Raw genomic sequence first — 7,406 nt, 5'->3', positions numbered from 1 at the left:
TGGGGGAGGCCGAGGGGCAGAAGCAGGAGCCAGACAGGGCTGTGCAGCTCCCCTGTGTCCCTCATGGGCATCTGCAGCCCTCCTACCACCCACATTTCTACTCTCTGTCCCCACCAACACAGGTCCCCATCCTCCCTAGCGCTTCCCGTGGCTCTGGGGAGGCAAGGGCAAGTGTTTTGCTTTCAGATAAACTGGAGCATCCCTGGAGCGGTTAGCCTGGATGGAGCCCGTGGGATGGTAGGGGTGTGGATGGAGCCTGCATCCCCTCTCAGATGCTCCTGGGGCTTTTGGCAGCCTCTCGATGCTTCCTAGCAGCTGGGAGCTCACTGAGGTGGAGACGATCACCCTCCTGCATGCACAGCTCCCGCGGGCACAGATGCTGCCTGCACAGGTCCTGGATGCAGGGATGCTGTACGTACAGCTCCGGCTTGCCCAGGTCGTGCGTGCACGAGCGCTGCCTGCACAGGTCCTTCATGCACAGACACCACGTCCGCAAGGTCCTGCGTGCACAGGTCCTGCGTGCAAAAGTCCTCCATGCGCACTAAAACCAGGTGCCAGGCAGCACGTGCCCTGGCTGGGAAAGGCTCTGCTCCTGCTGGGAAAGGCTCTGCTCCTGCCTGCTCCCATACCCCAAACCTTCCCCTCCCTCTGCAACACCCTCGGTGCCAGGTCCTGCTCGCACGGATGGCCGGCAGCATCCCGCTTGCTCCGCAGCAAGGATGGGAGCCGCCCGGCTGAGGAAGGCACCTAATCTCACCCCATCTTATCTAAATATTTGGGAAGCAGCGGTGGAGACAGGATGCACTTGCCGGGGCGGAAGGCTGGTCCCCGGGCGCAGCGCGAGGGTGAGCTCAGCGTCGAGAGGCCCCGGCCGTCCCTGGGAACAGCCACCGGCCCTCGCCTGTCCTTTCGCTTTGCCTGGGGACAAACTTCCCCCAGGCCCCTCTGTTGAGTCCGCACCATCCCGGCTGCATCCCTGGGAAAAGAGCTGGATGGGAAACCTGCCCCAGCCCTCTGCCAGGGCACCAGCAGCGAGACGAGACCTCGGCAAGGCAGCATCCCCCAAAAAACTTGTCCACAGGGGGACAGGGAGGAGAGGGTTACAGCTTGGCCAGGGCGGTGTTTTTATCATCTTTGGACGCTGGGTTGTGCTCCTACGCTGTAAATGTCCTGCACTTTATCAATCCCTGCCTGTGCAGCGTTTTCTGCTCTGCATGAAGAGCCTCTCTGCTGCCTCCCTGCATCCTCCTTCCCCAGCTTTGCCGCAGCTCTGCCTTCCCCCAGCCCTTAATAACCCACTTCTCCTCCTACCACCCCGTGGGGGAAAAGAAAAAACCCCAAAAACCTATACATTTTTTTTTTTTTTTTTGGATGGGAAGAGAAATCAGATGCAAGGCTAAAACCCAGCTGAGCACCGAAATGCTTTGCTGCTGGATGATGAGCAGTGCCTAAACCTGTTTAGAGGCTGAACCGGAGGGATTTACCCTTTCCAGGGTTGGAGAGGGGCACGGTGAGGCCGCTGCAGCCGGCGGGGATGCCCCGGCAGCGGTGCCATGGCCCCGGCTGCTCTCCCCTCCCGCCACCGGAGCCGCTCGCATTCCTTGGCCGGAGTTGACAGGCGCTGCCGAGCAGCTCGAATCCGGTTCCCACACTGGCGGGGACCTAAAACTAACATCCCCAAATGAGGTAACAGCACTTGAGTCAACAAACTGCCCTGGCCAGCTGGAGAGGGCAAGGGGGACCACGGCCGTGCTCGGTGAGCAGATCCCTCCGCCTGTTCCAGGGACTACCCTGCTGTCCCCAGACTGGTGGGAGTAACAGCAAATTCTCAGGCACCTGGGTGTGGGTCCAGGTGATAGAATCATAGAATCATAGAATGTTTTGGGTTGGAAGGGACCCCTAGAGGTCATCTAGTCCCACCTCCCCCCAACAGTGATCCCACTGTTGCTTTTGCATCCCCCAGCTGGAGCAGCTCTGGCCCTCCCCAGCATCCTCCGCTTTGCCTTGCTGGGCACATCTGCATCCTGGCTGGGGACACGGTGGAGGAACCACACTGGTCCCCTGGAAGGTGGCCACAAGGTTGTGTGGCTCAGCCAGAGCTTGGGGGACACCAGCTGCCTCTGACATGGTCACCTCTTGCTTCACCTAAGTAGTTTTGGGGTTGGGATGAGGAACAGAGCATCCATCCATCCATCCATCGATCCATCCCAAGGCTGGAGCACCCCAAGCAGCCAACAAAAACCCAGCTGAAGGTACATTTGTAAGCCAGACCTTGGGAAAGTCATCCTATGTAATGCAAGGCAGCGAGCTCATGAGCCTTGTTGGGAAACTCATCAAGATCCTGCTGTAATCAAAGGAAGGAGAAGGGGCAAAAGGGAGGGTGGGGGAACATGGACCAAACTTCAGCGCTGGTTAAAAGCATCAACCTGAAGAGGAAGAATGGTGGGAACCAATGAGCCTGGCCTGTAAAGTACTTTTGGTCCACAACGTGGTACCAACCATGTATTTGGCTCTTTTTAAGATCTACAGATTGAGGGTTTGGGTTTTTTTAATTTTTACATTTACTGCTGCTGGAGGAACTGAGGTGCAGCGGGGTGCGGTGCCTCCAGTTGCCAGGTTTGGTCACAACTGTTTTGTTCGGGTCTGTGCATCACCAGTGCTGTCCCACGAGCCCACCTCTGCATGGGGGGGTGGTCTGCGTTGCCCTCCCCCCCTGCCGTGTGTCATCTGGACACGTCCCCCACCACCGGGCCCCTGCGTTGCCCTCGATGCTTCTCCGGTTTTTCTCTGGAGCTGAGCTTTTAGTATAACGCCACCCTGACTCTGGCTGGTTCTTGCAGACCAGGACTGGAGCCATTTCTGGAACACTTCTCCTTATAGCGCACACTTTCCTGTTTTCCCACGGGTTACGAAATGCAAAGGATTTTTTCACTTTGCTGTCAAGATTTGGCTAGAGACTTGTTTACCGGGCCTACAAAGCAGGGAAACCAGATAGTGCCATTTCTCCGTTATCTGCTCAGCTTGGGAGGCATAAAATTTGTTGCAATTTTCAGGAATACGCCGAGTGGAAAGTTAACGGCAAGCGGGTGGGAGGTGTTTTGGCAGCCGAGGAGAGCGATGCGATGGGAGGATGCACCCTTGCAGTGTTTCTGCAGCTGTTTTGAGGCGTAATTGGCATTTTGTGCTAACAATGCTTCGGCTCGTTATTATGCCCAGAGGAATGTAAGGGAAACAGGGCAGCAGACTCGCTGGCTCGCCAGCTCCCAGCGGAGCGGGCAGAGGGGAGCGATGGATGACGCCAAGCCGTGATGTCCGCCTACCCCTTCGCTTGCCGGCGCATCGCTGTACCCCGGCACTTCCCAGCCTTACCATCCTCATTTCCAAAAAGCCTCCCGGCACAGCTCCAGTGAAGCCACGGGGAGGACAGCGGCTCCATGCGGAACATGACTGCTCCCAGAAGGAGGAGGGAAGCCTTGAAAACCAGCACGGTCTTAAGTTGCCTGGGTGCTTTAGGCTCCAAAATTAGATTTTGTCAATCTAATGGAATATTTTTATATATTCAGTATAAGATTTGATGGGAAGCTTTCCCAGCCTGGACACGGCTGCAGGTTCAGACATTGCACAAAGCAGGGCAGGGGATGCTCTCAGGAGAGGCTGTCCTGCTGTGGCATCTGGGCCACGGGCATCGTGGTAATAAGGTCCCTCCTTGGAGTCATCCTCAGCGTTAAGGGCAGCATGACTAAACCCATCCTCATTTCTGCAGGAGTGCGGACAAGGAGCATTTACACCCAGCAGCAGCCAAAGTAGGGAGGTGATGACCATGAGATGGCAGCAGACAGGCACTTTCCCTCCTCCAGGAGCATGGTGGGTGATACTGGGAGGTTCAAGCCCTCTCCAGGGCTGCCAGGCAGGACCACCACCAAGCCACAGGGAACTTCAAGAACTGCTGTGGTCAGTAGGAGCGATCGCGCTCGTCTCACCGTGTAACTCAAGGGGTTTTATGAACACAGTGTGACTTTACTTTGTGTCTCGCCACCATACGGTGAAGTCAAGGATCAGTCCATTTTACAAATGGGACAGCAGAGGCTCATGAACCTGAGCCGCTATTCCTGATGCTGTGCAGCGCAAGCTGCGGGAAGGTCCCTGAAGTGACAATTTCCCAATGCTTACACTGCCTTGGGAGTGCTGAGATCCAGAAACCAGAGCATTATAATGCCAAAACCCACCCCTGAGCCCTACCCACAGCTTGGATAGATATAATCACTCTGTTAAGATCTCACCAGCCGTGTGGTGTTGTCTCTTCCTCTTCGTCATAAACTTAAAACTTCAGCCTATTTAGAAGTTACCAACATGTTGCATTTTCTCCTATTACAGGAAGCTCATCGTTTCCACAAGAATAATGTTGGAGGTGGGTACCCCTCGGAAAAGCCAGCAGACCCACCAGAACAAGGGGTCTTGCTGTATAGTCTTGGGTTGGGCTTGCCTTTCCCCAACCTTGGCACTACATTTTACTACCCCCTGGTCTTGTAGAGGGTCTGAAACAAATAAAATGGAGTTTTTTGCTCTCACTTTTGGGTTCTGTGAGAGCTGATACAGCATCGAGGAGCATAGTGAGTCCCAAACTCCAGGCTACTCTGCTTCCCAGTTTCTCTGCCATCAGATGCCACCCTACCCTGGCTGTGAGGGCACAAGATCTCACCAAGTACACACCAACTGTGGAGAAACTCCACATTTTTTACTTGGGTTTTGGGGTGAACTTCTGGCCCCTCTGCAGAGGCAAAAAGCCTTCTCATTAACCTTTGCAGAGGGAAAGTTTCACCCTCTAAAATTTCCTCTTGCTCTTTTTCTGAGACCTGGGCAGGCTCAGCTGGTCCCTCTGCTTGAAGAAGACCACATGGACCTCTTCTCCTCCTGCCGTATCCTCCACTGGGTGATACTGCTGAGTGTGGGTTTGCATTTACCATTTTATACCCCAAAAGTGGTTGCATCTTATTTTGATGAAACTCCTCTCATCTCTGTAGGCTCACACGCCCAGGGTACCACAGGTTAAAAGGAGATCTCCAACAGAAACACAGCTTCTAATCCTACACAGAAGTCCAAAAGGGTGGTACTTACACAGGTTTTAGCTTCTTTCAGATATATGGTGGGCCGATTATTTTGCACCTGGTCTTTACAGATGACCTGGAACGACAGAAGAAAAGCAACTCTCAAATCATTGACATAGGTTGGAAGGACAGTTGGTCACTGATACAACAGACTGCCCCAAGCCAGGAGACACCCCAACCAAAGCTCTGATCCATTTTATGGAAATGAGACAGGCCCAGGAGTCCCTCACCCAACCCTTTATATGTGGGAAAGGATGTTTGCTAATGCACTTCCCAAACCAGGCTTGGGATTTGCAGTACAGGGTAAAGCAGGAATTGGCTTGGGCAGGAGGAAGATCCATGCCAGTGGGCTGTGATAAAGTCCTGCCCTACAAAAGATGAGCATCTCGAAATGGGATCCTCTTCCCTCCTTCCCAGCACTTTAGTTTTCCTGGCTTGTGTTTTGAGCCCCTGCTATGCACCCAGATAATTTTCTGCTAATAGCATCCATGAACGGTTGACACTGAATTGTGGTTTTTGCAATCTCATCATGTCCAAGTTTGCCCCAAGGCAGCTTCTGCTCTCCGTAATGCTTCCCTCTCTCTTCCCAAATTTCCCTTCTTCCCTGTTCAGCACCCAGACCATCATCCCCTTCACCTTCATGTCTCTTCACTGGAAAGCTACAGGAGAAAGGGGTTTTACCTAGAATTATTTTGCCGCCTTGTGGTTTCCTAAGGCGAATTTCTCTGGCACAGATATGCACAGCAAGAAGGGCTGCGGGCTTTACGTGTATGTGGGATGCCAGCTAAATATCAAAAGACACCACTGCGAAGTGCCCGCCTTCCCGTAGGCGTCAATACCTCGTTTTGGAAAGAAGCGCTAGGGTGCTGGTGGCCAGGACTGCTGCTCGCCGTCTGGTTCCCTGGGGCTGGGGCTGATGGCTGTGTGCTGGCAGCGCTCTGGTCAGCACTTGCAGGTTTGGTTGACACGGATCCGGCGCCATGGCTCGTCTGCTCTGGGTCCCCTATAGACAGCAAAAAACCCAAGCAGACAGACACTGATACAGTATAGAGGATACAGCTGACACAGGTCCGTTCATGTGCAGCTGAAAAGAAATTTTCAGCTCTAGCCCTGCATTGAAGCTCACTGTGTCAAAGCTTGGAGAGGTTTTGGGTTTCTTTTTCTTTTTTTTTTTTTTAAATTGACTGTTATATAAAATCATCTGGAGAGATGGACCCAGAGGCTGTGTGTTTGTAGCTGGGTAATCACTTAAAAAAGGAATATTGCTGTGTAAATGGGATGGCCCTCATTTCACTTTATCTGGGGTGTCCTCCATGGAGGTTTCTACAGCAGAGGTAGACTATCTGAGCTGGCTACCCAGGATCTCCCAGTGAAGGGAGTTCATCGTGCAGTCCCACTGACACCTCCGTTAGGAGGGGATGAAATGCCATGACTTCTGTTGACTGCATCTCCATCATCTATGGAGGAAGCCCAGGGTGACATGCTTAGAAGTAGTGCCTGGTACTATGAGAGCAGCCTGGGGTGTCCTGCCCGCCTGCTTCTCCAGAAGGGCACATGCCCCACATCTACCAGCCCCATGCAGGTCTCTCAGATACCTGAGAGCATCTCAGATGCCCTTGTTAAGGTCTGTAGCATCTTACAGTTTCTTGTGCAATGGGAGTAGTGTGAGGAGCATAGCAGCCTCCTGCCTCCCCAAATTCTTTTGAAGAAATGGCTCTCCATCCCTGGGTTCCTAATTGATCCTTAAATGGTGACAAAGAGAATTAAAATGCCACATCCTGTTCACAGCCTGTTTGCTTTTGGGATTCCTGCCTCTTCCACAGAAAAGATGAGGGATTTTTCTCTCCTTGACACATTCTGAAGGCTCCAGGAGAGAATTAATTTCAAAGCCATCTGCTTCTCTTGCATTCTCTCACCTATTTATTAAATGTAAAGGCTTTTTAAACCTCTTCATGCTCAATGCTTGAGGTCAAATTTGAATTAACATAATTTCATATATCATCCTTTAATGGAGAACAGTCCTGTGGAGCAGGATGGGAAAGAAACATCCTCCATGAAGACATCCATTTCACCTCTTAATGCCTGCTAATATGCTCAAAACATGACTTGGATGAAGTCAGTGAAGATGGTCTTGCATTAAGACCTTGGCCCATTTAGTGATGCCAACAGCCAGGAGGAGCTGGAAGGCTGAGGAGGAAGGAGACATTTTTTTGAGTGACCTCTGTATTGCAGGTAGCTGGAAATGGGGTCAAGAGGAAGATAATGAAGGGTTTCAGTGTTGTCATAGCTTTTATTCAGAGC

The sequence above is a fragment of the Egretta garzetta genome, unplaced genomic scaffold (genome assembly GCF_000687185.1).
Source record: "Egretta garzetta isolate BGI_Z169 unplaced genomic scaffold, ASM68718v1 scaffold260, whole genome shotgun sequence".
NCBI lineage: Eukaryota > Metazoa > Chordata > Aves > Pelecaniformes > Ardeidae > Egretta > Egretta garzetta.
Note: the sequence above shows the minus strand (reverse complement) of the source record.